Source organism: Pithys albifrons, chromosome 6 (assembly GCF_047495875.1).
Source record: "Pithys albifrons albifrons isolate INPA30051 chromosome 6, PitAlb_v1, whole genome shotgun sequence".
Taxonomy (NCBI): domain Eukaryota; kingdom Metazoa; phylum Chordata; class Aves; order Passeriformes; family Thamnophilidae; genus Pithys; species Pithys albifrons.
Window position 1 is genome coordinate 29,781,517 of NC_092463.1, and position 22,848 is coordinate 29,804,364.

The window sequence follows — 22,848 nt, forward strand, 5'->3', positions numbered from 1 at the left end:
GTCAGCAGAAATGAGGATCACATGGAGCCAGGTCAACAATACTGAGGATGACTGACTTATATTAATAACAAGATGTTTTGTACCAATCCGGCTAGTAAGGCAACAAGGTGCTGACATTCAGGAAATGTAGCAATGAGTGACAAAATAAAATTGTTTGGATGATATACACCCTGGAGGTATTGTGGTTTGTTGTATTATAAATAATGCAGTTCATATTATCCCTCCTGTGTTTCTGCAGCATAGTGGAGCTAATAATGTGTAACTGATGGAATTTCTAATAAAGGCTTATTAAAAATGTTTGTTCAGCGATCCTTTCCTCCCTTAGTTTTGACTTCCTGTGGCTAATGGTGTTGCACTTACAACTCCTGACCAGCTTATGTCTTCCCTCAATTTTGTTTAGTAAAATTCTCTTAACTGGTTATTTACTCCTGTTTGTTAGCAACTTGTCCTAATGAATTCAATCAAAAGGGTGTGATAATATGTGCTGAATGTTTTATACCCTAATTTAACAAGTCTTAAAACTGAAGAAACACAAAATGAGCATTCTCTGACAAAAGGGTACAAAACTCCACTTATCTCCTCTCCCTCATGCTTAATGTACTTGAACTAGAGGCCATCATAATTTGAATTGGTTTTCTGAGTCTCCATGGACACAATGGACAATGACTTTGACTTTTGTGAGGATTCAGAAACAGCTTTCGATAAATTTGCAAAGCTTTATTGTAGCACTTACCACAGTGGAACTTGCTTTGCAAGCATTCCTGGGGGCACCACTCTTTAACTGAAGAGAGTCTCCTGCAATAAGGCAGAGCCAAGGAAGACAAAGACTCTGCATTAAGTACACACTTATGAGGGAGGTACATAGCAATCTCAAAGCATATCCATTGGAGTTCAACAGATTTCTTTCCCAAAATCTCACTGACATTCATCTTAAGTTGCAGACAATGACAGTTGTGATAAAACTATTACTTTATTATGAAAGAAATTGTCAGTGGACTTTCCAACTTCTTCTGAAATGGAAATAAGCTATATGTGCAAGTAGTATAAAATTTTCTTTTCTTTTGCGTGAGCTCATGAACAATTTTGTTAAAACTTACTTGAAAATATTTTAAATATGTAACTATGTTATCACAGTGTACAGCAGAGTTATAAAACAATTGCTCTGCTGTTGTGATTACCTTGTATTGCTACTTTCCTAAGCTTGGATAAATGTAAATACATGTAAATGTGAATGAAGGTTAGACTTGCAAAAAGTTTCCTAGTTATATGTCAGAGACTGAATTACCATTCTAGCAATATGGCCACTCACAAGAACTGAGTCATTCCCTACCCTAGAAACAAACCAAACCAGATAAAACCAGACCAAACCCAAACCTGCCAACCAACCCACCAAACAGGAAAAAAACCCAAACAAACCCACAACTCCCAACAAAAGAGTACATTCCTAAAAATGTTTGTGTGATCAATAGGTAAGGGCAATGAAATATTATATGTAGAAATTCACTGTTCCCTTACACAGAAATATAATCAGAAGGAAAAAAGGTATTTTCCACATTTTCCTCCATTGCTTGTTTCAAGTAAACCAAAACATAGTTTACCTCTTGTAAATGTCTGTTTAGGATGAAACAATGAAGAAGTGAAGAGAACAGTGGGAAAGCATTGGAAGGAAATCATCATTAAAATGATGAGAGGCTCATTGATATGTGTTTAGTGAACAGCCTAGATCTTTCCAACTTCATGTTACCTAACAAACAAACTCACCAGATGGTGAATAAGAAAATCAAATAGATTATATTCAAACAAATGCAAAAGCACATTGAATAGTCATATCAAGAACAGCCACAATCTTAACTTTGCCAAAATGAAAATAAATCCAAGAAGGAAAGCTCAAGATGAACTGAGTATCTATGAGAGACAGAGGCAAAAGACTAGAAAGGAAGAAAAATGAGATGCACAAGAGAATTCAAGTTTCAGGACTTCAAGCCAAAGAAGAGTACTAGAAAAAATGGTAAGAAAAATAAAAAATGGGGAAAAGTGAAGAATAAGAAAGCAGATAAAACATTGCAAAACCAATGTGCCTTGCAGCGTGAAAGCACTGTGTGAAAAGAGATGTATGGAAATATTCAGAAATGTGGAAAAATCTTGAAATTTTCATTGATGTCAAAAGTTCAAAAGAAAGCATACTACTCTAATATGATGTATATAAAACTTGGAGAAGAACAAACTGGGTTTACTACCCTTAAATTTTATGTAGAACAATTATTTTGAAGTTCTTATTAGAAAAATAATACAAATTATTTCTCAGTCATTAGTAGGAGCAAATTTTAAAGACAATTACTAGACCACACATATTTGATAAACCTCTAGGTTTATAGATTAATGTGTCTTATAGAGTAGACTCACATTTTGGATAACTTTCTGTCATATGAAATCTCGAGAGTTAATGTTCTCAGTAAAACATCATTGCTGAACGTGAAGACTAACATCAAATGTATCTACTTTCTATCATCACTTCTAGCATCTAGAGTATAAAGATATAAAAATATAAAAATGTTGTTGATATTATGAAAAATACTGAGGAAGAAAACTGGGAAAAAATTCTTTTTTCAGAATTGGGACTCAAAAGTATGACAATGCCTTGAAATACTAAAAGAGAAAAAATGTTTAATATGATAGAACAGTTCATCAACCTCAGTGGAATTCTAATGATGCATGGAAACCTCATAAATGCAGTAATAACAAGGTGGGAAAAAGTATGGATGGGCTCAAAAGTTAACAGCAAAAATTCTTGCCAACACTGAGGCATTTCAACTCAAATATATCATACATGAATAAGAGTTTAAAAGTTTTTGTAGAAAAATCCCCCTTTGAAACAACAGCTGAGTTACACCTTGACAGCCTGGCAGCCTTTTTACATCATTCCCCTATTTAGCCAATTATTCCTCATTCTGAAACCAATGGTTTGAAACATCTCTGTGAAATTTTCTCCCTAATGTTAGAGACAAATAGATAATAGAATCATAGAATATCCTGAGCTGGAAGGGACCCACAAGGATCATCAAAGTCCAACTCCTGGCACTGCACAGGCCTACCTCAAGAATCCTACCATGTGCCTGAGAGTGGTGTCCAAATGCTTCTTGAACTCTGTCAGGGTGTTGAAACACAGACAGCAGCTAAAGAAATATATATGCATTAAAGCATAGGCAGAATGTCCTGATTTTGTGCCTAAAGATTGTGCCAATTACTTCTTAGATGTGGGTGAAAATTAGATTTCAGGTTTATTTTTAATTCACCTTTCCAGGACATATAATGCAAATAGATAGTTTGGAAAATGGCTAAATTACATCTGGGGAATCAGTTACTGTACTTTAGCTCTTAATGCATGAACTTTAGACTTGGAAATTTTCCAATTCTTTCTTGTTTTATGCTTCTATTCTTTATATCTAGTTCTAAAAAATATTGCTTTATGAATACTGATAATGGCTATGGGGCTCAGTTATTTCTAAGGAGGCCATTGGATTTTCATGGCTGTTTGTCCCAGCCCCACAAGGAATTGCATTCCCTTGGACTGAAGTCCCCTGGTGTCCCATTTGGCTTTGTGTTACAGAATAGTTACTGGGTTTCACTATAACAATTACTTTATTTCCATAGTTGATAAATGGATTCCTGTTACAATTTAAAAAGGCACTCAGATGGTGTTTTATTAATAACTATCCTTCTTTTTCTATCTTTTTTTTTTTGAGTAATTCCACTTGTATAGAGAAGCTATCATTTCACATTATGACCACACAAGAATGGGACTGGGACAGTCATATATGGCCTATGTTTAACCCTTCAACTGTTGTGCCTCCTATCTAATCAACCAGATTTTAAAGGGCTCACACATTGTTGCTACAAAGAGAGTTTTATCTTCCAGCTAGCTTATCCTCCCAGTACTTACCATCTAGTTAGCTCTTGCTCATTTTTCAGTCTCTATCCCTTTGAAAGGTTTAGAGAAAACACTTCAAAGTGTTGTTTTTCAAAGATATAGTACTTAAGATAAACTCCTCTGCAGTCTGACCCTCTCATATTTCCCCTCTTACAAACACTCACATTCAACTTTCTCTTTTCCAGTTTGCTGCTGCTACATGTAGTGGCCAAGTGTTGTGCTGGTTTTCCATATGCAATCAAAATATATTAGGGGAAAAGAAAAGAAAAAAAAAACAAAGGAAAAAGGTACCAAAATCTTTCATTAATCTGTCTGCTTTAAGAAATTTCACAGTAGTTCCGTTTTGCCAGTCTGCCTGTGAATAAGCAGATGGAACAAGAGGATTCAACACTGAAGATGTGCTTCTCATGTACTGATTCATAAAATGACTTAGAAATTTTTCCAAATACCCTTAAAATATATAAACGTCCAATTTTAACAGAATTTTAAAAGGACTAAATATCAAGAAATATCCTGGTTATAGGAACAGTCACCTATGACTATAGTTATCCCTGATTGTTATCTGTCTGATTTGTAATTTTCCACTCCATGTATGTGCAACACAGATTGTCTTGCCCTTTCCCTAGGTTAAAAGCGGATTTTTTTAGAAATATGTGAGTTGGTCCAGCTACAAAGTATACAAGTACTGTAAAAGTAGTCCACTAATATTCATGTAGTACGCTGATGTCAAAGTATTATATGCATTATGAGAAATCTCACAGCAAGTGCAAACTCCATTAGTTCAGGTCATGTGCCCTACAGTTCTATATCCAAACCTGTTTTCAGAGTTCACATCTTTGTTTTATAAAAAAAGCAAAATAAAACACCCTCACCAACAACAAAAACAATGCTCCTCACACACACAGTTACTAACATTCTCACTGACAAATGATGCAATGATAAAAATTTGTTCTTCACCCTTGGTCTACTTCATCCCTCCTTGAATTTCTAACCTGTTCAAGTGCATTGCCACTTAGATGATACTTGATGCAGGATTTTTCTCAGCCAGGGCAGTTCACTGAGATTTGATGAACTATTCTGAAAAGTGCCTGATTAGGTGTGTTAGCTTTGTGAAAGAATTGATGTAATGCAAAACATGTAGGTCATGTTGTCCCTAGCCTTCTCCTTAGCATGCACTCAAAATTGGCATTGTGTCATCCCTGCCACCTGCTTATTCGTTGGCAAGGCAAAACAAGATGATGTGTTTTGGCAAGCGGATGTCCAGCAGCTGAATCACTGATGCAGTAATGAAGGCAAAAGGGAACAAATATTCATGAGAAAGCATCCTAGAGGGAAGATCCCTTCTGACTATCAGCTCTGTTAGTCAGTCATTCTATCCTACTTCCCCTCCTTATGCCTATCATGGAATCATGATAGTACCCCTGCCTGGTTTCGTGTACTCTTATAGATGATAGATTTGAAAATTTTACCATATTCAAAATGGTGACAAATTAAACTGCTCACTGGCTATCTTCCAGATGACGATTCCAAAGATCATGATATCTTGACTTAGTAGTGGCATGGGTCAGTTAAAGAAGGATATGTAGCACTGACAGCAAAGCCACTGCTATTTTCATAAAATTTATAACCTACTATGATTGTGCTGTGTGCTCTCATATATACTTACTTATTCCAGAATATAAAAAAGAACAGAAGTAAACCCTATCATAGAAACTAGGGTCCAAGAAAGAAATCTTGCTTTTTTTAAATGTCTTTCATTCGGGGATTTGTTTTTCTTTAAGGAACTACATTATGATCTAAATAAATTGCTGAAATTATGGCTCTGATTCAGAAAAGCACTTCAGCACATATTTAACTCAAGCATGAACTTGGCATGCCCACTCCTGAGTGCTGGCTTGTGGTGGTATTGCTGTAACTCAAGAAAGAAACCCTACACCTTTTATTCAGTACACAGTAAAAGTAAAACTATCAGACAATAATTCAACAAAATAAGTCACCTTTTGGCAAGTATATGCTCAGTATCATAAAATCTACTGTGCAACTTAGTTAACAATCTTGTTTTTCCCAGGATTTATGACTTAGCTTGAAATATCCCTCTTACATTAATGAGAACAAACTAGTTTTATTTAATGAACACTAGATACTACAGGTGTCTTTGGAGAAAAAAACAAACAAACAAGCAAACAAAACCCCCAAAAAACAACAAACCAAAAAATCAATTTAATTAATTAATTAATAATTAAGCCATTCAATTTTCAACCATCCCCACTACTCAAGTCTGGAAATAATTTTTTTAAGGAATTTGACCAAGAGCTATATTATATGTCCAAGATAAGTAATTGTGTGAAAGGTTGAAATTTTAATCATACATGATGCTAAAGTATTTAAACCTTCTCTCCAGCTAAGCAACTAGTAAGCACATATTTATTTAAACTACAACAGATCTATCAATACTTGGGGAAAAAAAGGAAAAAAGTCCACTGCAATCAGGATCCTTTTAGTGCTTCCCATCCTTGAAGGGAAACAGATATTCAGACTCACCAGTACTCACTCTGGGCAACTGTTATTTGTAAGAATTGGTTATCTTTGCCTTCTTCCCACTGCCAGCGTTCAGTGCTACAAGAAGTGTTATACAGAGAAGGAACTGAAGAAAGCGCAAGGGTTCTTTGCTTCTTTTTATTCCTTCTGTAAGAATTAAGTAACTTAAATAACTTAATTCTTACGCCAAAGAAGCAGCTGTTTTTACAGGAGGAACTGTCAGTGAGCTCTTTTTTCCTAGTTGAAGTAGAAAAAGCTCAATCTTCTTCACTTGCTTTTAAGAATTTTGAAGGAAGTAAAGACTTCTCATGGCAGAATCAACAAACTAAATGTATGTAATCTCCTCTTTACAGGTCTCACTACTTTTCAAGTATATTTTTCAGACTATGTAAACTTGAACAGTCAACAGTGTAAATTTAGTGAGATGGGACCTTGTCAAAAATGCAGAAGAGGAATTAAATAGCAAGGAGAGATGTAATTTTGTAGAGTCTCTGAAAGCACAGTAAAGTGTTCATAAAGGAAATAGTGAAAACATTTTAGATGGAATTATCTGAATTCAGTGTGACTGCTTCTGGCTGAATCCCTTAAACTTCTTCTCAGCAATATCTTCCTTCTGAATACAAAATGTTGTTTCTCCAACATGACTTTTAAAATTTTGGATTTTGACAGCACTATGAGGTAAAGGTCTTATCTGACTCATTAACTTCCCATGTTCCACTCCCTGCTCTTAAGTTCCAAATTTCTGGATTAATGTGGCAGCAAAATCCTAATAACAGCACAATGATTTATGGCCAAAAACTATTGAATAATATCACATTTGAGTATGCATTGAGATTTGAGGAAAACCTTATAAATAATGTTGCAGAACAGTGAAGGTCCATAAATAAAATGCATTGAGGCCAAGAACATAAATACCATGAAATGACTTGTACATGACGTTGTACAAGAAAACAACATTCTTTAAGCAGAATGCAAGATCAGAGTCTGATTTTAGCTGTGATGGTATTATCCTATTTAATCCTATTATTTATTTTTTTAACTACAATCAATTTCTGGGATTTTTTGTGTGTATGTGAGAGACATGTAAATTTGATGCAAAAGCTGTGTGGTTTTCTATCACTTTCTGTTCCAAAATAGAAATTCTTGTAAGTAATGTAGCATAAGTATTGTAACTGCTTCCTGTAAAGGTCTAACTGGACCTGTCATCTGTCACTTCTTTATCCTTTTTTATGAGACAATCAATAAAACTTGTCATGTTGTTCCTTTTTATGGCTCACTGAGCTCTTACCAAATACTCAGTGAACTATTGATTAATGGACAAACTGGGGACTATCAGCCTTTACTCACCTTGAAACACTGTTTTTGTGATCAGTAAGACATTAAAATACAACTTTTCAGAGGTTTAATTCTAGGTTGAGAATCATGCATGGAATTTCAGTTGTTTCAGTTCAGCATCATCAGTTATTCATCTCAGAGTGTTCTAACCTGTAAAATCTGCAGCCAAAACCAAATGCAAAACAGAATACTAGTGCTTTTATATGGTTAGTCAGGATGTTTTTATTCAACTTAGATAACTGCAGAAATAAAACTGGGATCTCTCAAAGCATAAGTTTTATTTGTCTAAAAAGATTACATGTTGTCAATGAAATGGTGAAATGCTTTGGGGTTTTTCTGTATCTGATAGCAAATGAAATGAAGATACTTTGGTCTGCCCTGAGCCAAGAGAAACCGAAACTCTTATTTTTAATCACAGTTTTATTTTTACTACTTATACTTTTCTCCTCTCCAGTCTTCCAGACCCCTGCATTCTTCAGTAACCTCCTCATTATGTTCCCAGCAAAGGTTTCAACACTTTCTTTGTGAGACTTCAATAATCTCACTGCAGCTGCTACTGAAGATAAATTCCAGCAGTTGTTAGGTTATATATGTATATATGGAAGTTAGAGAGATCACTGTTCTTCCCAGAACCTACAAAAAACTCAGGCTTTAGTTTTTGTACTTTTGCTCTTTTGGTGGATCATTTTTAATATACATTTTTGGTGAAATCAATAGTTAAGAAGCTTATTTTGTTTCTGCATACCTGTGTAAATGATTGTACCCAAAAGCTCTTTAAAAGACTCTTTTTGCAGCATTTTTCCCCTTTTGTGCTCTGTGATGTCATTGTAAGATTTAATCTGTGTATTTTTTATTTAATATATTTTTAAAATATTTTTATGCAATTAGCCTGCTTCCTCCTTTTTCAGTAAAGCTGCAGTATAGAGACACCTACTGGGAAATGAATGAACAGAAACAAATGCAAATATCAAAAATAGTAATAATAATAACAACAACAACTACAATGATAACAACAATAGCAATTTTACCAATTATAACATTGTCCTTTTTTACATTTTTCAAGATAGAAAGTGTTGGCTAGCCTTATTTATATTTAGTATTTTTAATTTCTAAAGAAAGCCTATTTTTTTAGGAAATGTTTAATTTGAATATTCAATTTGACTGATTATAAAAGAGTTTAAGCTATCCATGGAATTTCATATCTTTCCACATATTTTGCCCTTTCAGTAGAAATCAGAGAGAATTGTTGTGATTGGATCCAGGATTTAAGGCATACTTGGTGCAAATAAATCCTTTTCTATCATAAGTTCTATATATTAATTTTAGAAGCTTAATTATTGAGGAAAATCCAGTGCTAAAACTAATGACTATATAAAAAAAATAACAATCTGACAAAAAAAAAGAACTTAGGGAACATATTACTGATACCTATACTGTGTGCAATATATTCACACAAATGAATACTTAAAGGTAAGGCTTCATTTCAATCTTATATTGAAACTTTTTTCTCACATTAGATTATAAACCACTACTAGCTATATCTCTTAGCAAAGTCTTCATTAGTCAGAAATACAGGTTAATATATTTGGCTAATAACTGTTTTATTGTTGTGTAATGGTTTTGTTCAGTTTTTTACTCTATTCGGTAATTTCTGTCATAACTCACAAGAAAATACTTCCTACACTGTCTCAGAAGTCTCCTGAGAATGAGTGTTGTAGCACTTGCTCCAAAATATTTGCAATGTTGTCTCCATGTACTTATGAGTTAATACTTTCCTGGAAAAAGTCATTCTAGCAGTTAATGTTTTATGAACAGTTTCCTAAAAAAATTAATCTTATAAACAGGTTGATATGAAAACTATAATTTTTTGTTGTGTTTTTTGTTTGTTTGTTTGGGGTGTTTGTTTTTTTGTTTGCTTGTTTTTGGTTTTTGTTTCTTTGTTTTTTTCAGTTTGCCACCAGGGAGAACAAATAACATCTTCCAAATGATCGCACTCACGAATAAATTCACAAAGGTACTTTTATGCTATAATGTTTTGTATTAGGAGTTCTTGTCTTGAGGCATCTTGACACTGGTGGAAATGACAGCACTGAATTAGCTTTTTCTTAGGAATGACAGCTGAGGGAGATTCACTGTTTACTTGAAGGAATTCAATCACGTTTCATCCTCCCTCTTAGCTAAGAAGGCTGATTTCCAAGCTGCAGGACAGTCTAATGTACTGACTTTTGTATTCTTGGCTTTCTAAGGAGACAAAGCTGGACTGGTGTTATGGGTTTAGCCAGGTGGGCCTAAATTTAGGTTTTAAAGTTCAGCTAGGCCTAGGATTGTCAGCTGATTTAAGCTGGGCTGAGCTAGCTAACAGCTGACTTCTACCAGCCAATAATATTGTATTCCATACCATATTGCATCATCTCAAAAGGGGTAAGAGCTGGTGTGTGGGTGTGGCTTGTTCAGTTGCTTCACAGCTGTGGTCCCAGCAAGACACTCTGCCGTCCCAGGAGGGATGGGGAGGCCCAAGCCCAGAGCGCCGGCTTAACATCATGTTATCTGAGGGAAGTAAAATGTTTGTTCTTAGCTTTTCTCTCTGCTTAAGTCTGTCTCTGAAGAACCGACTTCTCCAAAATGATTTGTAGTTAAAATGGTAGAATTTGTGTTAATTGGGGAGTGGGAAGTTATGCCTTGTTATATATATATGTAACTTGTGTAAGTGTGTGTTATATTGTAGTATCCTCTTAATTTTCTCTTCTCTGTATAAATACATGTAGTTAGTTTCAGCTTAGACCTGACTTCAGAAGTTGTTTTTTTTTTCCCTCTCTCCCTCTTCTTTTCCCCTTAGCTGGTTGGGGGGAGGAGGAACCCTTTTCACTCTGTCTTGGACAGTTGGTGTTTTGCCAGCTCAACCCAGGACAGATAAATGGTGCATTGACCGGGAAACGAAGGACACTAGCAAGTGTCCCAGACGGTTGGCAGGGTTCCCGGGAGCACTGTTATAGAAACATTCCTTGTTATCTGCATTGCTTGGGTACATCTAATATAAACAATGGTCTCTTGCTACTGGATACTTGTTTTATTCCTTGTACTGACTTTTTTTGTGAGTTCAGACATCTCAACTCGTACCTGCTGTGAATGCAGCCACTGCAAGGAGAAGCCTTATGGCCAAAGCAAGCTGTCTTTCTCTCCTGCCTCACCTCAACAGAGAGCAAACCCCAAGCGTGAGTCACATGGTGAACTGTCGTCCTTTCTGTGTGACTAGGGAAAGGCATGAGGTGGTGGGACAGTGCATCTACTTCTGTGCTTGAAGTCCAAGTATGGAAATCAAAATGTAAGAAAGCTGGTATAAAACTGTCTACATGTTGAAGCAGAGATCCCAGAACAGAGCCAAGAACAATCATCAAGCCGCCCTGCCTCCAGCCGAGAGGAGGAGGAGAAAGACCAAGTCTACTGGACATTGTTGAACCAGAAAACTAGCCAAGACTGTACCTCTACACTGACTTGTAGATGACAGCCAGTGCCCCTCTGAGGGTGGCTGGACCGATAGAAGAAGGTGAATTGAATCACAGAGGCCCATGTGGGCTATTGGTGTGTGGCAGGACACCGATGCTTGAGTAGAATCTGCAGATTCATCATGTGGATGCTTATGTGCCCGAAGGCTGAGCTAATAAGGAACAGCACACCTGGACTGGCATAAGGGAGAGTTGTTCCTGGCTCAATGCGCCCAGGATGCCTCAGCCCACCTGCACGTGGACGAGGCCGAGGGGTGGATTTAACCATGGACATTATTTCCCAGGTTATCCGCTATTGTGAAACCCCTGAGAAGGGGATAGTGACCCCAGTGTGGGGATGGAGACCCCTGAGAAGGGGATGGAGACCCCTGAGAAGGGGATGGAGACCTCAGTGTGGGGATAGTGACCCCTGAAAAGGGGATGGAGACCCCAGTGTGGGGATAGTGACCCCTGAAAAGGGGATAGTGCCCCCAGTGTGGGGATGGTGACCCTAATGAGGGTATAGTGACCCCTGGAAAGGGGATGGGATGATCCTAATGTGTGTGCCTCAAGGACATTTAACCTTGAGGAAAAAGGTAACTTGGATTTTGAGTTTTGTGTTGTAGGACATGAACCATCAGATGAAGAAGACCTGAGCTGAACTGGTGTTGGTGTCCAATGATGAACTGTTTTTTCCTGCCTTAAGTACCTACCCCATCCTAATGGACTATTGCCTACAATATGGAGGGGTGGAAGACAGCCCTGGAAAGAACAAAGACTGTTTAAGCGCGGGAATAGATAGATTGAAGATATGAGTGATGTAATATGGTATGGAATAAGGGGTGGAATATGTTATGGGTTTAGCCAGGTGGGCCTAAATTTAGGTTTTAAAGTTCAGCTAGGCCTAGGATTGTCAGCTGATTTAAGCTGGGCTGAGCTAGCTAACAGCTGACTTCTACCAGCCAATAATATTGTATTCCATACCATATTGCATCATCTCAAAAGGGGTAAGAGCTGGTGTGTGGGTGTGGCTTGTTCACTTGCTACACAGCTGTGGTGCCAGCAAGACACTCTGCCGTCCCAGGAGGGATGGGGAGGCCCAAGCCCAGAGCACCGGCTTAACATCATGTTATCTGAGGGAAGTAAAATGTTTGTTCTTAGCTTTTCTCTCTGCTTAAGTCTGTCTCTGAAGAACCGACTTCTCCAAAATGATTTGTAGTTAAAATGGTAGAATTTGTGTTAATTGGGGAGTGGGAAGTTATGCCTTGTTATATATATATGTAACTTGTGTAAGTGTGTGTTATATTGTAGTATCCTCTTAATTTTCTCTTCTCTGTATAAATACATGTAGTTAGTTTCAGCTTAGACCTGGCTTCGGAAGTTTTTTTTTTCCTCTCTCCCTCTTCTTTTCCCCTTAGCTGGTTGGGGGGAGGAGAAACCCTTTTCACTCTGTCTTGGACAGTTGGTGTTTTGCCAGCTCAACCCAGGACAACTGGGGATACTGTTTTTAACGGAACTGTTCAGATATTTTATAAAACATTTAACCATGTCCTTTGTAACTTCCTTCTAAACTTTTAAATATACCTTGAACCTATCATTAAGGCTTAATAATGAATGTACTTTGGAAGTGGAAGCTCCTGTTCAAACCTCCCATTACTCTGTAAGGTGGGAATCTATTATAATGTGTGGAAATCTGAGCGAGTGGCACATTTACAAATGTGCAATTTGGTCCAGTAAGAATATTAACAAAAAGAAATTTTCAAGTCTGAATAAATAAAAAAAAGTTCTCACTGCAACTACATGAAATACTCTTTTTCCATGTGAAGAGCACAGTAACCATTGTGAATAATTAGTTTCCTAATACCTAGATTCACAAATGAAACTCGACTTTAATAAAAATTTCTGCTCTATATTAGCCATAAATGTCCTGAAACTATTTCCTGAGTGTTTCACTAATTTTCATCTAATAATATTTGGTCCCTCTATATATGTTATAAGAGTTAGGTGTTCTGGTTCATTTATTTTTTATTTATTTTGCTTGAATAAAAATACTTTCTCAACTTTTTTGGGCGGTTGGGGAGGACAGGGAGGTGGGGATAGCAGGGAGGAATTTTTTGCCTCTTCCTTCATTCATTTGCATGATACCAATAATTTTCTAGGCTGTACCTCTTTGATATTACTCTACCTACTACCAATCCATGTAAATTTTTTGTCCCAGGTTGCATTGACATCTACAACATTACATGTGTCTTAGAGACACCCTAAGTAGAAGCTTGAATTCAAAACATATTTTTTGTCAACTTTACTTGAGTGTCTAATTTAAGTAGGCTCCTCAAATAATGTCTTACTTACATCAGCAACCTAAGGTTGAACCTCCGATAGAAAGAAATTAAAGCACCAAGCAATCTTTATCAAAATTTAGATTTTTTTTTTATGTTCTAATGAGAAACTTGTCTATTGTGTTCATTCTGAGAGAATACACAGATTTTATGTAAAATGGAAAGTTAAAGACTTAGTGTACACATCTCTGAATGTGTACATATACAAAAGTATAGGTGCATACACATATATATAGATATTAAAATATAACTACACTATCATATATGTCACAGTAACTAAGCTCTTTGAGATAACCTGTTCTGTAATTTTAATTTTACATGCATATACATCTATTTCAAGTTGTCTCTACATGTTTCTTGTGATCAGCAACTACACTGTATAGAATTTAAAATTAATATATCTTGCTATTAACATTCTTACTACAATAATGATTATTTTTCTTTTATTATACACCAACACTAACACTAATACATTGTGGCAGATTTATTAGCATTAATTTCTTAACTGAAGTTTCTTATTACTTCTTTTTTCAGAACTATGTTTTAATATATATTCACAGATAACTCATAAATTTAACATTTTCTAACTATTATCTATAAAAAGAAAACAAGTCTCTAGTAGTATAAACCGAAAAAATAGTTCTAAAAGTAGTTAGATTTCTCTGTCTTAAAAGTTATATAAAGCAACTACAACTCAGCTTAACACAAACTGGCATTAAGTTAACCATTTTTAAGTTAACTGTAGTCTGGAATAATATCAGAGCACAGCCACAGTTTAAAGAAATTTACCACTGCGTCATGTGATATATCAAATGTAACTCATCAGCATTTTACATTGTTAACAGATTTTAACATGTATTTTAAAAATGATGCAACATAAGGCAAAAGGCAATAGCTGATTGATAGTAGATAAGAGTTTGAGACACAATCTTTATTGCTATCTATTCTCCAAGCATATATCATTACAAAAAGTAATATTTACAACATTTGGAGTCACCTAAGGGACCAATGAAATCAATATCTTGAATTGGCCACTGGATCATTTATCATTACAGAAGAATATGAGCTCATTCCTGTGTTATCTACTTTTTAAAAACAGTTGCTGTGGTGAAACCTAAATATTGATATATAATATCTATTTTTACTTAATAGCAACAACTCTGCAGAAACACCTGCTGAACTCTGAAATGTATACATCTTGCTGCATAAAAGAACACCTTGAATCCACCTCTTGTTTATGGATTCAGAATACTTTTATTCTCTTCTGTACCAGATCCCACTTCAGAAAGTCTAGATAGCTACCACTTAAGCATTAATATTATTGCTCAGCTTCTTTTCTCTCTCTTATAACTGAGCCCATTTTCTGTTGTTTTTGTTCCTCAATGAATTTTACCATATATATAAAATAAAACATGACAATAAGACAGTTCTGTGAAATTTCTTTTTGTGTTGGTGTGATTAAGAAGACCATAGAAAACATTACTTGAACAATAGTAACTAACTAATGGTTTCAAAAATTGGTTTGAGTGTATCCTTACTTCTCTTAACTAAATTTAAGCTCCCAGTTTTATGTTCTCTGACAGTATTTGGGAGTTCAACAGATATTTGACTTGCCACAGAGCAGTTAAAAGCCAGGTAATAATGTCTTAGCACTGAGGGAGCAATAGTTAACTCTGGTAGTGGTGCCGGTTCTAACAGCCACAGTCATTTTAATCTCAGCACCTTTCAAGTCCACCTTGAAGACTCCTACCTGAAATTAGTTTAATAATAACAATTCCAGGCACCCAAAAAGAATGAGACACTACTCCTCCTGATTCAGTTTCAATGGTGATAGGTGTTAATGAGTTACCCAAAAAAATTAGGAGAATAGACTCTGGAGCAGGTGATCATGCAACATGAAGAATACCTCTGTGTCAGTGTGGGTATTTCCTAAATCTATGTTACTGCATTCTCTTAGGTTTGTCTTATAAATGTGTCAAATGTTCTAGCAATCAGACTAATATTCTGCTTAATCAAATGGTTCCTGGATTATTTGTGCAACCACAATGTCAAGTGAAATTCCTGTCCTTCTTGATAGCAACATACATAGTGTAATTTTGTTCTCAAAGGGCAGTAGAGAACCAAAATTCAGGGGAGCAACTTAAATCTCTATAGCCATGTAAGACAAAACCAAAACCCTTTATTATATTCTTGATCTCTGCTGAGCTCGAAGACTCCAAATTATTTTGAAATACATTGTTTTATCCACTCCAAAATCAAAAAAGTCATTTCCTGTGAGTAACCACATAGTGTTTTCTTGTTATACCTCTTGAAGAAGGTGAAAAATGTATTTTCCTCCAATGTCAGCTAACATTTTAAATAAAACTCAGTTTTAAACATAATGGATAGTTGATTTTGGGTTAAAACACTTAATAGACCTCACAGAACCCATGTGCTTTTTCAGAAAAAAATATGCAACACACATTTTTCCAAGGTCTTTACTGACTAATAATCCTTTTCATAGAATGAAGGGGGAAGCATAGTGAAGGGTGGGTATATGTGCATAGGTGTCTGTATATACACCAGTTACTTAATGATTGAAGTATATAGTTAGTGTATTTGGACTATAAAAAGAGTGCTTAACATTTTCAGGACAGCAACAGTAAAACTACGTGTTTATTTTGACTCCACAAACAAACGTGGCTTTTTATTCAAGGTAGTGTGGGCATCCTAATGTAGGTAAAGTGACGCATCAAAATAAGTGCTCCTACAGTGTTATGCACATAACTGCAGAAGCTGAACCCATTTCATATCTGGCTTCAGTTTATCTGTTTTATTTACTAGCAGAATGGATCTGAAACTTACATATTCTTCTAAAATATAATAAAACCAGAATATTTTTATACCTCTATCATTGGATTTCCATTGATAATGGCATTAGTGATTGTGAGTAATTCTTACTTTGAAGGAAAAAGAAGCAGTAGGAGACAAAGAACAGGAGTGATGAAATAAAGTACTCAATTACTACATTTTATCAATTCTTGCTGCAAATGATGCTGCACTGCAGAATTTCAACCATGACTTTACATCTGTCCTGGACCATGCTGATGGAGAGGACTAACATAACAGTATGTGTAAATACATATACACGTATTTTTAAACTCTTCCTTTAGAATAGTTTCTCAGCATCATCTTCCATTTATCTCTGCAGTGTTTTCTGTCCCTACTAAGAAAAACAAACTTACTGGCACAAGGCAAGCTTGTTTTTTTAAGTCTACCATATTGAAAATAACAATCTCTGGTTTTGTATTGGATTGGCCCTGGGTTAATGTACTAATTATAACACATTAGGACATACACATATAACCTACATAGAATATGTAAAAATATGCAATACAAATGCTCTGCACATAGGTCTCTCAGACACCTAGGGAAAAAAAAAACTCCTCAGAAGAGGAGAAAAACCAACATTTTTCATCCTTATTAATAGTTCAATTTTCTGTTTTATTACACATTTAGGAAATCCCAAGACTCAAAGTGGGATACAAGATAATATTGTGACTCTGAGCACATTTTTTACAAGATAATTGCAAGCTACTGATTAATGTTGTGCTTGGGGTTTTTGTTTGTTTTTGTTTGTTTGTTTGTTTTTTACCTGAAGAAGAAAACTTAAGTTCATGGAGTCTCTGCCACATAAAGGGCACTTAAACATATGCTCTGAAAAACAGAACTCAGCACTTTGTTCCCTTATTTTTATGTTATATTCTTTTAACTATGATTTTTTTTCCAAACCACACCTTTAGCATCAGTTTTTAATTATATAAACAGATATATCATGCTATCTTAAAACATTAATGAATATATATTTGCGTATTCATTCTAAGGTTAGGTTGATAAGAGCCTTCACCATAGCTCAGTAAGGAATTGCGAAACAAATGCTCATTCTCACATAAAAGTGTCAGACATCAGATTCAGGATGTCTTACTGAAGTGTGTCTCTCTGGGCTTTCCATTTCATGTCTAAAAATCCAAACCAAACAAGTCTACATTTTTGAGACATTTCACAACATCAAGTAAGAGGGGACTAGAAGAGTTCTTGTAAAATTTTCATGTACATTCAATGTCATCTGCTATTAAAACAAAACTACTGGACAGATTTGAAATTAAATATTTAGGTGTTTGAAAATAAAAACTAGAAGTGAATTGGGGAAAAAAAATCCATTTTCTGACAGGCTTATTAAATATGTCTTCTTGTACCAACATAAGCTGTGTTTATGTTGGAATTCCAGGTGGGATTGTATTTACCAATCCTAGCTCAGATACAGATATTCCTACTTGCAGATTTATTTGGATGGGTATTCAAGCCCTATTTACAAGTAGAATAAATGTCTCAGAGTCATATCTACTTATTTAAACCTAACCGAGCCACTGTCTAACAATACATGCGTCAGTGTATTTTTCTTAGAAACTGTATAGATACATTATTCTGAAGCATGCAATTTATAAAATGTACAGCAAAAATCTTCTACTTAACCAGGAAGACCTTTAGCTTTGTAAGAGGCATGTAAGAAAGTAGTTGAAATTGCCAGTAGTGCATAGGATGGATGAAAGGAATAAATTTACATCCAGTGATACAGCTGACATTCTGAGTCAACTCATGAATTTAAAGGAATAACAAGCCAAAGTAATTTTAGAAGCACAAACCTTCAAAGCACCTGCAGTATATAACAGTTGACCATATGGATAACTGATATTCTCGTGTTTTTCTCTCCAATAAGTGCTTCTCAAACAGTCAAAATAAAGCGATTTACTTAGAGCCCCAGTAAGCTCCAATGCAGAAGTATTTCAGTTAGCAGTCAATGCTCATTAGCTACCAAATAAAGGGTTTTCTTATTAGCATACTCCTTTATCTCATGGCAGCGCTTCCCCACAGAACAAAGTAGTTCCATTGGGTCACATGACTATCACACCTTTACTGGTTTAATACTTGAAATAACTCATTTGGGGTCAGTTAGTTCTATGTAATTGTTCATTGTACCACATTAGAATATACTGTGACTGAAGGTGCAGTAACTGAAAAACTGGTAAGATTGAGCATTGTAGACAAAAAAATATAAAGGTAACAAAATATTCTATCTATAGTAAGGTTGTAATTAAGCTGAACAGTACTTCAGAATTTCAGGGTTTCAGAATTAGATGGAAGAATCTACAGAATTCTGTTCTCCTTTTGGGTGAAACTAGGTTCTTTTCAACACCTTGATCCACCCTAGCTGTGACTCATACTTTGAGGTACCAAAATGTTGTTTAGCCCTAATGAAACAAATGTAATGGAAAAGACCAAGTTAAAGAATAAAATATATATATATATATATATGTATATTTATTAAAAGTGCTGTCAGGCAGCCTCTGAAGCCTGCCTCTTTGTAATTCTGCTGAGTTGACTGTGTTAGGAATTTCATGGTCAATTACAGAAGTCCACCAGTGGTAGGACAGTTTTGACTGCAGAAAGAAATGTTTGAAGAAATCAAGTTCTGTACAAATTGTGCAATCAAACAGTGACTCATGCTATCTGATCCAAATAAGCCCTTACTTTTTGCAGATTTAATTTTGTCTTAGCTTGAAAACTAATTTGTGTCACTTGCCTTAATTCCTTGCTGTGAGAAAGGGCAGCAGAGCTGGAACACTTTTCCTTGGTTCTATTATTAAAGAGTAGACTGTGGGAATAAGTATGGGCAGCAAGTCATCCTATGATCTCTGTAATACGGGTGTAGATTATAATGACAGATGAGATACACAAGAACTAATATTCTTTATGTAAATAGATCTGGGATAAATTATGTAACAAATTCTCACTAGATGGAATTTTACAGCAATGTAGTCTTCATATTTCTCCTTTTTTTTTTTATAATGATGAGCAATTTGTGCTGAAAACAAAAGCAAGGAAAATATGTGGGATGAATATTTAATCTTTTTTTTCCAGAAAGAAGCAAATAGATCATAATTTATAACATTATCCAAAATTATGTCAAGGTTTAGAGGAGACTGAATAATATGAAAACTTCTAAATGTCAAAATGAAAAAAATCCAAACCCTCAAACACTTTACTTCAGTTGAACTATTTTACAAATGTAACTAAACTAATTTTACAAATGCAGCTAATAGTATTTATTTAAGTTTTCAATCATCTTTTTTAGCTGTTTGAATACCATTCAAGATGAAACCTCTGTTATTCTGCTTTATTTAACTGGTCTATTTAGGTTTTCTTAACCTATTTTTGGAAAATATGGTGAAAGAAATTTGTTCTTTTATAGTTCTTCTAAGGAGTTGTCAGTGGCCAAAGGCCAAAGGCTAGTTATGTGAATAAGAATTAAGAATAGCAATGTCATAGTAAAAAGGCAGTCTTTTTTTTTTCCAACTAACAGGATGCAGTCCAGTGACACTGTTCTACATGTTATTTCTACCTTAGATACATATCTCCTGTTTGACCTCAATACATCAGAAAAGATAAGATGCTTTTCATCTACTTTTTAGCATCTTCAAATACTTGGTAGAAATAATGATAAACAAGTGATGCCAATGTGGTTTCATATGAAAAGTATTTAGTCTCAATTCATTAAGCAAACTGTCTCTGTGGCCCATAGAGGTAGGCAATTCCAGAGGGAAATTCCTGCCATCCTAAAATACATGTCGAGTTTGCTGAGATGAATCATTTTTTGGAACATTTTTTTCATTCTCTTTGGCTTAAGACATGCTCATATGACTAGCTTAGAATGCATGTCTAATATATAAAATGGCTAAAGACAAATGAGATAAATCATATTTTCAATCAATTGTTTCTGTAAATTTTGACCCTCCTGTTTAAAAGGGATGTGAGCTATGAGAGCTGTAAGAGAAGAGGAGCTTGGAGATTACTGTCCAAGTAGGTATTATTGCCTAAGGCAGATTGAAATCTAAATATAACTTTTAACATATACTGTTATTAGCCTAGTCAGGACTGGTAGAGAGTACTGCAATACAAATAACAATAACTACTAGCCCTTATAAAGAAAACAAATTACAACAATTTATCTCTACAGATCTAAATGACAATATTTAGATCACATTTCTTTGGCAAACATTTAGCTACTAGAGACTGCTTGGGAACACTAGCAGTTTAAAAATCTATGTCATTTAGGAACACCAATTTGACAAAAAACATAGCTAAGGATTTGCTGAGAAAAGTACTAAAGTAATTGAAATGAGAATTTCAAGATATGAGAGATGGTTAGAGCATTAATTAAAGGGATAGCCAAATTCTAGAGCTTGAACTGAAGGAGCAAAAGAAGTAAAATACTAGTTCACTTAGTTAGACATGACAATAACATGAAAATCTGACAACAACATGAAAATCTGACAACTCAGACAGCTGCCCAAATTATCATACATACAAGCTACTCTGATTTTTACAAAATCACACACATACATTCAGATTATGAGTCTGCAAAGGATTATTTGAGCATGAGAAAATATCAGGGCAAATAGAAAAATTTCAGGATAGGGAAAAATTAGCATCATATGTCTGGAGAAAAATATATATACAAACTACTAGAGCAGAAGCAAAGAAGTTTGATGACTGAATATAAACTATAAAATCTATAAAGAGATCGGGAGAACTACAGAAAGTCCCTGGAGCCAGCAGGAACCACCAGCCCTAGAAGACAATCTTGATTTGTTTTTTTTTTCTTTCCTCTTTGTAAACCTCTTACAGTGCACTATTTATTCTATTCAGAATCTTGCTGAATCTAACACTAGATTCTGTGCCAAACCAAGAAAGAACATTGCATCAAGGTCTGTTTTGGTTTCTGAATATTATTTCTAAAATATGGGGGGGAAGACATAAGCAATATATTATGCATTTGTTAACCATGCATTTTTAACACATTACCTTTTAATCTAAAAATCCATTAGCTAAGACAGTGTTTGGGCAAACTTTCTTAACATTGCAGCAAATAAACACTTAGAAGGAGATTGGCTAAGCAAAAATAAGGATAATAAAAAACAAAAGGGTTTTTTTTTTAAATTACTGTTGCCTGTGTCATTAAATTTCATATTGTGCATGGAATCTAAATACATGACTTTGTTCTGCATGACAAGCAGAAGTGAGCATTCATACATTACTCAGCCACTTAATTAAGAGACTGGGATATTTGCAGTTAGCAGAAACTAATAAGGGAATCACATTTAAATTCAAATCACTCCTCAGGGTAGCTGTCTGCAACATAAGCAAAGCTTACTGGGTAGATGTTCCACCAAATGCTAAGCTAAAAGCTTAGTTTTACTGTATTTTTTTAGGAAAGAATAATTCCTTATTTTTAATAAAGGTGAGAGAGTAAAACAAAGCAATGTTTTGAATTTTTAATTTATGTTTTGTTTCAGCTATTTTTACATTCCAATATGTCAATTACTTTGTATAATAAAATAAGCATGTGGTTATGTCTTTACTTGCACAAAACAAAATGCATTCTATAACAAAATAGGTTCTACAAACCAGACATCTGGGTGTAACCTAGAGATGATATTTCACGACATTTTGTAGGAATAAGTTCCATTGCAGCCAACAAGCAACCACCCTAGAAGCCTTAAGGAAATGTCTAAAAATCCATGTATTGGTACATTGTGAGCAAAGTTGCAGTTTCAAGAACTTACTAAATAAATGGAATTTACCTTACTATGAGTTTTCTTCTTTGTTACCACTGAGCTGCTCATTTTGCATTTTATTAGGGGACTACAACAACTCTTAAGGATTTTCAGATTTTTTTTTTCTATCATGAACCAAAAGTAAAGTAGTAAAGATAGTGGTAATAAGGATGATTAAAATATCATTAGCCAGAAATATTGCCATTGATAATGTGCAGTTGACCCTACCACCCTCTTCATAACACGTCCAGGGTCCTCACACCAGTTACTCTATTTTTTTCCCTAGAGGACAGCTGTCCAAAGGATCAATGGATACGAAATTTTAAATGGAAAATATGCCCTTGAAAAAAGGACATAAATGTCCTTTCAAAATACAGCTTGTTTATGACATTTCACAAATATATGCAATGAATTTTATATTAATTTTTATCATGTTGTTTAAAAATATTAAGGTAGTAATTATTTCATGAAAAAAATCTGAATTCTAAAATTTCTGGCTGTTAATATCAAATATTAATATATAAAAACTCACAAGAGAAATGTATTATTAATTACTATTCTGCTTTAAAAGT